The 12,063-nt window shown below is 43.4% G+C and overlaps 1 protein-coding gene across 2 annotated transcripts in view; it reads left to right on the top strand.

Moving 5' to 3' along the window:
• The window catches only part of sik2a (salt-inducible kinase 2a), a 208,539-nt gene that overhangs the window by 8,749 nt on the left and 187,727 nt on the right, over positions 1 to 12,063 (top strand). The window lies entirely within an intron of this gene.

A 12,063-nucleotide genomic window follows, 5' to 3' on the forward strand; every position in this document is an offset into this window, starting at 1 on the left:
TGTGAAACCTCTCTTCCAGTCGAAGAGCATTCCAGCTGAAGCAATCTCCTTTTAGTCTCTTCTGTAACATTTTAACGCCTATATCCTTTTCTTGCTTTTCAAACACTTAAGTTTTCTCTTTGAAATGCTATAAATTCCTTTTTCACGGTGGCATGTGGTAAGGCATTCCATTGCTGTGATAACCCATGTGATAATTCTCTTAGACTGTGTGTCTTTGTTCCTATGTCCACTAGTTGGGAAATTTAGTATTTCTCTGACCTGCTAGAAGTCATTTAAAAAATTGTAAATGTTCTGTTGCTGTGTTATTTTAAATGGGGGTATTGAAAATTACAATTTAGAAAGAGAAAAGGTTTGAAAACATCAGTCCTTTAAAAGTTACACTTCGGGTTTTTTACTCTTAATTTACACCCTCTTCCTGAAGAAAATGCTGGAACATGCTCATTGGGTCTGGTGACATCTAGAGAGAAAGAGGCAGAATTTTCATTACGGAATTGCTGCATGCCCTTGACTCTTTTTTTGAGTTCCAGCACCTGTTCGTACTGAGTTGACAGAGGTAGTGAGCTGTTGTGTGTAACCCTGAATTGTGACTTCATCAGAAGTTCATGTGTGGATACTGTGCACATGCACACGCACACCCCCAATGGCCACTGAATACCATTTACCTTTCCTAACCTGGGTCAATATGAGCATCCAGTTTGGAATCTAAACCAAGGGCAGAAAGGCCCTATGTTTTCCTAATGAACATCAATGGTTGAAATACTGTGGAGGTCTGATAGCATCTGTGGAAGGAGAAAGAGTTAATGTTTCAGGTTGGGGTGGGTGTGGTCACTCCTGGCCACATTCACCCACCCAAATCCACTCCTGTGATCATCAAAGTCTATGCAGCACAATTAGACACTGCTTTTAGCAGCTATATAATGAATCGCTGCTTCCCAACAAAATAACAAACTATGAAATCTACGTAAATTTCAATGATGTGATAGGACTGTTTATAAATTAAAGGATATTTACTTCTCTTTAATTGAGCAAATACTTTTTCTAGTTCATGCCAGCTCCGGGGAATCTGGTTTACCTCAGCTTGTAGAGCGTCAGAATTTTAATCTGAGGGTTTGGAGCTCCAGTTACTGCTGGGGTGCTGTTCTTGTACAATAAATGGTCCCTAGTGGGTGCTGAGGATTGAATGGACTTATACACTAAGGCCCTATGCTGACGCTTCCAGTGACATAGGTAAACAGGGTGGTGAAGATGGTACACAGGATGCTTGCCTTCATTAACCAGGCGTGAAATGTAAGAGTGAGGGAAATCTTTGCTATTTTATAAAACATTGGTTAGGGTCTATGTGGAATACTGTGCACAGCTCTGGTTGTGACATTATTCGAAGAATTTGACTATACTAGAGAGAGAGTGCAGAGGAGATTCAGCAGAATGTTGCCTGGGCTAGAAAATCTGTTAAGAGGAGAGACTGAGTTTGTTTTCCTTACAACAGAAGAGGCTGAGGTGGGATCTGATTTATCGAGTTATACAAAATTGAGAGGCATAGACAGAGTAGAGTGTGAGAGTCTCCACGGCAGATGCCTTTATGACCAGAGTTTAAGTTGAGGAGCGAGTGGTTTGGAGGAGAAAAACCTCTTCCCACCAGAGGGTGGTAGGTATACAGAACGTACTGCTTGATAGAAGAGTGGGGCACGTCCTTTTGCAAAACTGTGTTCATCCAGATACTACTTAATTCTGGTGCTTCGTAGGCCAGCGTAGACGTGGTGGGCTGAAAGGCTTTTTTCTGCGTGGTATGACTCAGGAATGACAAGCTCTGTTACAGACTTCAACTTTGATAATCAAAGGTATTTGTACAGAAGAGTGATTACATTTGGTAGTAAAGTTAGTGTGTTTAATTTTCATAAGGAGCCCACTGTTCCTCAAGATTGCAAAATTAATTTTAATATCACTGAAATTCACTGATTTCTGTTACCAGTAGCAGCAGATACATGGGAACACTGCCATGTGCAAATCCTCCTTCAAGCTACATATAGTTCTGACTTGTAACAACATCACCATTCCTTCCCTGTAGCTGAGTCAAAGTCCTGGAACTATAAGATGTTAAGATATTAAGCAGAATTAGGCCATTCAGCCCACTAAGTCTGCTCTGCCACTTGATCATGGCTGAAGTTTCCCAACCCCTATACATTGTTGTCTAAAATACAGTTAATGACTTGGCCTCCAGAGCCTTATGTGGCACTGAGTTCCATGAATTAGCTCCCTTCTGGGAATAGAAATTCTTCCTGTTCACTCTGAAACTGTGCCCTCTGGTCCTAGTCTTGCTGACTAGTGGAAGCCCCTTTGTGTCCACTCTCTATTCAGGTCTCTCAGTATTCCCTCCCCTGCTCCCATTGTTCTAAACTCCGTCGAGTACAGGCCTGGAATCTTCAAGTGCTCCTTGTGTGATCAGCCCTTCATCTCTGGATCATTCTTGTAAACCTCCTCTGGGCTTCTCCGATGCGGGAGTGATGTGGCATGACCAATGCAGCCGAGTGAGTGAGTCCATTCGGTGCCTTGATGTCTGGGATGTTTGATCTGTCGAGGACCCTGATGTGGGAGTACCTACCCTCTGATTTAATTGGCAAGATTTTGTGTCGGCTCTGCCAATGAGCTTTCTTCAGGGATTTGATGTCTCTGCTGCACGTTATCCATGTCTCTCCATCCAGAAAGGCAGGTAACAGTATAGTTCTGTAGATGCAGAATGGGCATGTGATCTGGCTGTTTCTGCAGCACCAGTTCACATGATTTCTTGGTAATTCATAGCAAGTCCTGCCTTGCAGCCACTTTGGTATCAGTCTGTGAGGGATGGCTTGCAACTGCAAAAACAAACAGCCTCAAATACAATTACCTGACAGCTATAACTCAAATAAACTGCCTCTTTTCAGATGGTTTATTAGCCAAAAACAGGCACAAGCAATTCCATGTGAGGCGGTAGTTCGTTTGGTTTATTGCAGAAGCCTTGAGGAGGTAATGTTGGCAGCCTTTGTTCTCCTTTTTTATTTTGCAGGGAGGTGGTGTAGTCTAGGTAGCTGTGGGAGTCAGTTCATCCACCTTTACCAACGCCTTCCACCCCAACCTTGAGTTTACATGGACCATCTCTGATACCTCTCTCTCCTTCCTGGACCTCTTTGTCTCCATCTCTGGCAGCCACCTGGAAACCGATATCCATTTCAAGCCCATCGACTCCCACAGCTACCTAGGATATACCTCTTCCCACCCACCTTCCTGTAAAAATGCCTTCCCCTATTCCCAATTCCTTCGTCTCCGCTGCATTTACTCCCAGGATGAGACATTCCACTCCCGAACATCTCAGATGTCCTCATTTTTCAAGGACCACAACTAAACCCCTTCTCCCCCCCCCCCACATTGGGGCAACCAAGCGGAGGCTAAGGGACCGCTTTGCGGAACGCCTATGCTCGGTTCGCACTAAACAACTGCACTTCCCAGTCGCAAACTATTTCAACTCTCTCCTGCTATTCCTCAGATGACATGTCCATCCTGGGCCTCCTGCAGTGCCACAACAATGCCACCCAAGGTTGCAGGAGCAGAACCTCATATTCCGCTTGGGAACCCTGCAGCCCAATGGTATCAATGTGGACTTCACCAGCTTCAAAATCTCCCCTGCCCCCACTGCATCCCAAAACCAGCCCAGCTTGTCCCCACATCCCTAACCTGGCCTTCTTCCCACTTATCGCCTTCTGTCACCTCAAGCCCCACCCCCATCTCTGACCTACTAACCTCATCCTGCCCCCTTCATCTGTCCATCCTCCCTGGACTGACCTATCTCCTCCCCACACTCACCGTTACTGGCTTTGTCTCCTCTCCACTTATCGTCTGTATGCCTCTTCTCTCTCTTTTCTCCCTCTCCCTCTCCCTCTCCCTCTCCCTCTCCCTCTCCCTCTCCCTCTCCCTCTCCCTCTCCCTCTCCCTCTCCCTCTCCCTCTCCCTCTCCCTCTCCCTCTCCCTCTCCCTCTCCACCTCATTATAGGAAGGATGTGGAAGCTTGAGAGGGTGCAGAGGAGATTTACCAAGATGCTGCCTGAACTGGAGGGCGAGTCTTATGAGGAAAGGTTGAGGGAGCTAGGGCTTTTTTCATTGGAGTGAGAAGGATGAGAGGTGACTTGATAGAGGTATATAATATGATGAGAGGCATAGATAGAGAGGATAGTCAGACTTTTCCCCAGCGTGGAAATGACTGTTACGAGGGGGCGTAAATTTAAGGTGATTGGAGGACGGTGTAGGGGAGATGTCAAAGCTAAGTTCTTCAGAGTGGTGGGCATGTGGAATGAGCTGCTGGCAATGGTAGTGGAGTCAGATACTTTAGAGGCTTTTAAGTGACTCTTGGATAGGCATATGAGGGATAGTAAAATGTAGGGTATGCAGGGTAGATTGATCTTAGTGGGATAATAGGTTGGCACAACATCGCGGGCTGAGGGGCCTGTGCTGGGCTGGGCTGGACTGGACTGTACTGTTTCCATGTTTCCACTCTCTTTCATTTGGAGAATACACTTATCTTACTGATGGACCTTTTTTTTTGAGGCTTTTGTTTCTTCTCCCTCTTGCCCTCTGTCAATCTCTTTATCTAAGTAATAATTGGAAATGACTCCTAAAACACTGGAACAAAGTTGCACAGTTAGCATGTGTTCTGTTTTGTACCCAATGAAATAATCTTGTTTTTATATAAACTAACTTTTAATAGTTGAAGGTCATGTCGCTATGTAGGCCTAGTCTCTTGATTCCAAAGATATTGCTTGATGTTTCACCCAATGACGTAAATGTTCTTAAAGGAATTTAGAGCTCATCTTCAGTGCCCCAGAATCAGTGAGATTGGTTTTAGGACAAAATGTTAGTAATGTTTCATCTTGAGATACAAGAGCAGAAGGACAGCACCTGGATTGCACATTTTTATTCAGTTGTAGTTTTATGGTTGGAATCAATTTCTATGGTGTAAATGTACTTTTTTCCCTCCCTCTGTGTGTGGAAGAGAACCAACTTGCAAAATATCACTTGAATGACTGTTGCGCAGTAAAAATGATTAAAAGTGCACTGCTGCGTTTAACAATGGACAAGCGCCTTACAAACAGTCAAATCTAAGCAAGATTTCCATGTTTTCCGTGCATATTGAGATCACAAATTAACTCAAACTCACTGAAGATTTTATTTCATATTGATTCTTTGGAAGGCTGAAACACTCAGGGTGGACTGAATGATCACCTTCCTTACTGTAACAGGTCTGTGATACAATATCAAAAGGGTATTTACCTGCCCCCTGCTTATCTGCTAGATTAATTATTAAGGAACTGCAGTGTGATAGGATGAGATTTATAAATGGAGTGCATAGTACATGAATTCTTCATAAAGTTTTGTCAATGTTAAAACCATATGAGTGTAGATAGTTGACTGGCAGTAAAAGGCTTGCGCATGCCTGAAGCCTGTCAATTAGAATGACCATTACACAACTAAATATCTCTTTACTTCCCTCCTCCTCCTGCCTGTCTTCTTTGCTACACACACTCTCTCTCTCTCTCTCTCTCTCTCTCTTTGTCAACCCCCAAGAGATCCCACCTCCTACGCATCCGTTGCAATCATGCAACTCCCTGGGAGAAGCAGAGAAAATGGAATTGTAATTTTATCAGCATTCGTGAATTGTTTTTAGCACGCATGTATTATGATTTTAGAAATAATCACTCATTTTGACACATGAGGTTTTTGTTAGTTCAGTTTCAGAATTTGGTTCAACTTCACTTTTTTGCCATGTCCGTCTCGCTTCTCTCTGTCCTACACCCTGAATCCTGTGAACCAATCAAACCAGACCACTTATATCACAGTAACAGTTTTGCAGGTAATGCAAATCTGCACAAAACTGTTTGTTTGCTAGATTTCTGGAGATGATCTGATGCACTGAAAGAGCAAGGCAAAGTTTATTTCAGTATAGTGGCCAAAAACAAACTTGGGTGATTTGTTTTGTTAAAATATTCTACAATTGCCTCCGAGCTGCGAGATTTACTTCTAAATGAAGCAGTGCATGCATTCAGCGAACTCAATACATATTGACAAAAGTGAAATGACTTGAGCCAAATATGATCAAATGGGAAGTTTTCTTTTGCACTTCGTTTTACAGTTGAGAATGTTTATGTTCAGTGCTGAGTGACCTACAGCTAGCCAAGTAAGGCTGTCAGTTAAACATTGCAGGAAGGACTCTAGACAGACAGAAATATACATGCGAGTCCGAAATAATTACTTGCATTTGCAGGCAAAGCATCTGCAGTGGAGGAGTTGCAACACTGGCATTGATTTAAACGCATGCAAGGGGAAGCTGGTTCATTGCATGATGAACTAGGATCAAATAGTTTGGGTGAGAAGGCTTGTGTGCAGCCTAACATTTTGGCATTGACCAATCGGGCTGAAATAGCTTGTTTTTGTGCAGAGCATGCTCTGGTGTATTGAAATAGTGAATCTGGTGCATGTTTCCTGCTTGACACATTTCAAGTGTCACCCTCAAATTTGTGTTGCAAGTGTTAAGGGTTCCAAGTAACTCATTGGAAAAACAAATCTCCGAGCCAACACATCTGTAATCTTTTAACTGACAGCTGTATGAACCTGAGCAGTGTTTACTCAACAATGATAACCTCTTAATTACCTGTGTGAACTCGGAGGGCAAGCCAGCAAGTTGCTGCTCACAGCATGGAGTCCCAGGATATGTCCAAGACATCTGGCAGTATAAGTCAAACACTGCAAGCAGTATTACTGTCTGTGGGGCTCTATTCTGTGTGGCACTTCCCAACAATTTACCTTTCCAATGTTTAATTCTAATTAAATACAGTAACCTTGCAACATTTTGACAGACAAAACATCTTTTATTCATATAGCATCTGTAATATAGTGAAACATCCCAAGGCGCTTTATTAGTTTGCTTTCCAACACAATTTGACATTGAGCTGCATGAGTCACATTAGGACAGTTGACTGGAAACCTGGTGAAGGAGATAGTGTTGAAGAGCGGTCCTGAGAGTTCACATGTTGCAGTGATGGTGCCTGGGCTAAAGGCTTGTGTTCAAGTCCTACATGCTTCAAAAGTGTGTCAAAATATGTCTGATCAGGTCAATTTAAGAGTACCTTTTAAGGAGCATCTTATAGAATCAGAGGTCTACAGCACAGTTCAAGGCCCTTCAGCCCCTTTTGGGCTAGTCAAAAACAACAAATTAACTATTCTAATTCAATTTTCCAGCCCTTGGCCTATATCCTTGATTACATTGGCATCAGAAGTGTGCATCTAATACTACTTAAATGTGATGAGGTTTTCTGCAACTACCACCCTTTTCAAGCAGTGAGTTCCAGATTCCCACCAGCTTCTGGTGAAAGTTTGTTTTTCTCACGTACCTTCTAAATTGCCCATGCCTGTAGCTTCAACCCGTACACCTGGTCATTGATCCCTCCCCTATGACTGTTATCATTTTATACACCTCAGTCTTATTTTCCGCCCTCTCTCTTTCCATTGCTCCAGGAAAAACAGCCTCAACTACCCAATCTCTTCACCTGGACTGGATCATTTTTGAGATGATATCCCTGGTTAATGTCCTCTGCACCCACTCCAGTGCAATCACAACTTCCTACAATGTAGTTTCCAGAACTGCTCACAATCATCTAGCTGTGGCCTGACCAACCTTTTAAATGGTTCTAGCATCATCTCTCAAATTTTGTACCTTTTGTCTAATAAAGGCAAGCATCTCAAATGCCTTCTCAATCACTCTTATTCGCTTGTCCTGATACCTTAAGGGACCAGTGGACATGCACACCCAGGTCCCTCGGACCTCAGTGCTTCCTGGGATCTTCCCATTCATCATGTGTTGCCAAAGTGCATCACCTGGCATATTTATCTGGATTCAATCCCTTATCAAAGGGGAAGGAAAGGTTTAGGGAGATGACTCTTCAGAGTTCAGGGTTCAGGCAGCTAAAGAGGTGGCTGCTATTAAGAGAGATGAAAATTGGGAATGTGCATGTGGTCAGAATTGAAGAATGCAGAAATCTCTCCATAAGGATGGAACAGATGACAGTGGTGGGGCGAAGACCGGGTCATGGAGGGATTTGAAAACAGTGCGATATGCAGTCTACAACATAATATGCCCAAATCGCCAGTCAGTGATATGACAGTGATACCACTGGCTTAGTGATCCAGAACTCTCGGTAAATGGTCAGCAGACATGGTTATCAATCCCACCATGGCAGATGGTGAAATTCAAAATCAATAAAGATCTGGAATATGCAGCTAGCCTTTTGGGACCATGTGAACTGAGTCATTTGTTGTGAGGTTGGGAAATCCCACCTGGTTCACTAATCTTTTAGGGAAGAAAATCTGCCATCCTTACCTGTACTGGTTTATGTGTGACTTAGACCCCAGCAATGTGACTGATTTGGAACTACCCTTCAGACAATGGATGCAAGCCTTGGCAGTGATGCCCACATCTCATGGATGAATTTTTTAAAAAACATGAAATACTGTATCGCCTCAAGTTTGAGTACTGACAGATTTACTGGCAAATTTAATATTTTCCAATAGTTTTAATGTATGTATGAGCAGTAGAACTGAAAATTGACTTGAATGAAGAACTTTCCTATTTGCTCATTATTGAGTTAGCTCACTCCAGAAGTATTGCAAAGTATGCCTCTGTTTGCATCAATAGTACTTTATCGAAATGACTACTTGCTCTGCAGAGGCCAACGTACGGTGATCATTAACTAGTGTGGGTTTCTGAATTGCAGTCTGATCCGGGAAACATGTCAACTACATCAGTGCAGCATTTGTCATTTCTGCACCACTCCCTGAAAATGAATTTTACTTGGAAATTTGTCAAACTCATTGCAATTAAAGGCACTTGCAATTACCGCAACTTGCATTTCTGAAGTTCTTTCATGGGTACAGAAAGTGCTTTAGAGTGCAGCAGAATGAAGAAAGAGGAGAAGGAAGGGCTTGGAGGGGTTCAGTAGGATTCGAGGGTGTAGAGACTTCTGAAGGCAGGTGAGAATCTAATACTGAAAGTGGTTAGAGGGAGGCAGTTCCAAAGTAACTAAAGAATCTGCCTTTCTCAGAGTGAGGGTTGAGTTGGCTGATGTAAGTGTAGAGGGTGTGTAGGAACGTGTGTTTGGAAGGAATACTGTTATGGAGTGCCAGAAGTCCATGGAAGAATTTAAATTGAAGATGAAGAGCTTAAAGTTAGTATAAATGAAATCCATGCTTGACTCACATATTCCTCCAAGAAGGCTGCACAGGCAAGGTAAGACAGAGTTTTTGGGCTCCTGTGTTCATCTGCTCCAAATTGGCTGCTTCCTCCGTTTTCCCCATCTCTCCTCTTCCCCCCCCCCCCCCCCCCCCCCCCCGTTGTAGTCTTTCTTTTTCATCATCTTCATTGTCTTCTGGTTGGCGGTGATGTCCCAGAGGAGGTGGCTGGAGGAGGAGTCTTGGTGAGGCAGCAGCCAGACCTGGCAGCAGTACAAGGGAGGCTCCTGAGTATTAGCAAAGTGGTGGCAGAGCCAGGAGGCTCCTGTTGGGTCCTGGAATTGGTGGCCTGTCAGTGAGTGGGCCTGGTGATGAAGAGATGGCACCTGAAGAATGGTGACTCTGTTGGTAGGGCCAGCGTGGGCAGCAGAAGGGTGGTGGCATAGGTATCATTGGTCAGCGGCCGGGCTCAGAATTCATGGCAGAGTTGGCAGAACAAAGATGGACCCTCTTTCAGCTTTTTTAATTTTCATCTATTCCAAATTGTACTGCACTTTGGCAACAGTTGAAGCTTTTCACTGTATTTTACTGTGTCCATTGTAGACGACAAGTCACAGTAAATGAATCATTCATTCGTTCATTCACAAGCACACCAGGACTGCTAATTCAGTGGTATATCTTTCTAAATTGATTGCGAATGTCTTTCACAGAAATTTGAATGAATAAATGATCTGTCGTGCCCCATTTACATGAATAGGTTTGAGGTTTCTTTTACCTCTCTCTGATACAGGAGGAGGCCCAGATTTGATCTACTGGGAAATATGAGGTATATCTTAATTTCCAGGTTCTGTTCTTCAAGAGTGGTTGCCAAGCTAAAGACAGTAGTCTATGTGGTGGGAAAATGTGAAGTAACTAGAAATCTAAAGTGCTCCATGGTGTCTGATACCAGCTATCTCCATAGCAAGCCTGCATAATGTTTAACTTGTTAGTAATGTTGGTGTAAAACATATTGCAATGCTGTCCTGGAATGGAGTAAAGAATGAATGCAGCAAAGTGCTGTTCCAATAGGAATCCAGTTTGTCAGGATGAGGCTCCAGCAGGAGCACAGATACGTTATCAGAAATAACAAATGATGACGTGTTGTGGAGAGTGAGTGAACCAAAGACAAATGTTGACCATTACTAGGAACAGACTGTCTGTCTGGTTTGGAGGAAGTGGTCTGACAAGGGATGTGATAGAGGGGAAAATTGCAAGGGAAAAAGAATGAAGAATATCTGTACCTGATGGCTTTAAAACTGATGGAGATTATTAGCAAATTAAACCTGACACTAGGTAAAGAGATCTTGAAAGATTATGCTGAGGGCAAGGACCTTTCATAGGGCATGTATCACATTCTGGACATTGCTAGATGTGTCAGACACCTTCAGACTTTCCAGCAAAGATTTCATATTCATGCTTGCTCTTGGACTTGAGTGAATTGTTTGCCTCCTCCTTTTGAATGTAAAATGAGAAATGTTTCACCAGGGGAGATACTGTCTGCTCAGATGAGCTGCACATAGAAGCAGGTGACTTCATAATGGACAGCAAAGAGATGGCACATCAGTTAGACCCAAAGTATTTGTTCATCTTCTCTAAGGAGGGCACAGATAATCTTCAGGAAATGCTAGGGGACAGAGGGTCAAGCATGAAGGAGGAACTGAAGGAAATTCTTATTAGTCAGGAATTGGCCTGGGGGAAATTGGGATTAAACCTCAATCAGTCCACAGGGCCTGATGCTCTGCCTCCTAGAGTAGTTAAGGAAGTGGCTTCAGAAATAGCAGATACTTTGATTATTTTCTAGCATTCTGGAAGAGTCCTCATGGACTGGGGAGTAGCTGATGCCACCCCACTAAAGGAGGGTGAGAGAAAATAGGAAATGATAGGCTGGTTAACCTGACATTTGGTAATGAAGAAAATGCTGGAGTCAATTTTTGAGTATGTAATAACTCTACACTTGAAAAGTGGTGATAGACTCAGTCCTGCTCAGCATGGATTCATTAAAGGGAAATTGTGCTTGACAAACTGGATTTTTTTTGAGGATGTGACCAGTAGACTGGACAAGGGTGAATCAGTAGATGTTGTGTATCTAGACTTTTAAAAGGCTTTTGACAAGGTTCCACACGAGATTAGTAAGGAAAATTTAAAACTCATGATATCGGAGGTAATGTATTGACATGGATAGAGAACTGGTTGGCAGACAGGATAAACTGGTTGTTTTTAGATGGCAGGCAGTGATAAGTGGGGTGCTGCAGGATTTAGTGCTGGGACCTCCGCTGTTCACAACAGACATTCTGAAGGAATTGAGTGCTATATCTCCAAATTTGTAGCTGACACTAAGGTGGGTGGCAGAGTATGTGTGCAGCATGACCTGGACAGACTGGCAGAGCAGACGCATACTTGGCAAATACCATATAATGTGGATAAATGTGAGGGTATCCACTTCGGTCACAAAAGCAGGAAGGCGATTATTATCTGAAAGGTGGCAGTTTAGGAAATGATGAGGTGCAGTGGACCTGGGTGTCATGGTGGAATAGTCACTGAAGGTTGGCATGCAGGTGCAGCAAGCAGTGAGGAAAGCTAATGGCATGCTGGCCTTTATAGTGAGAGGATTTATCAATCTGAATAAGGATGGCTTGCTGCAGTTGTACAGGGCCTTGGTGAGGCCACACCTTGCGCATTGTGTGTAGTTTTGGTCTCCTGGTCTGAGGAGGGACATTCTAGCTATTGAGGGAGTCCAGCGATGGTTCACCAGAATGATTCCTGGGGTGGCAGGGCAGA

This window comes from Stegostoma tigrinum, chromosome 32 (assembly GCF_030684315.1).
Source record: "Stegostoma tigrinum isolate sSteTig4 chromosome 32, sSteTig4.hap1, whole genome shotgun sequence".
Lineage (NCBI taxonomy): Eukaryota > Metazoa > Chordata > Chondrichthyes > Orectolobiformes > Stegostomatidae > Stegostoma > Stegostoma tigrinum.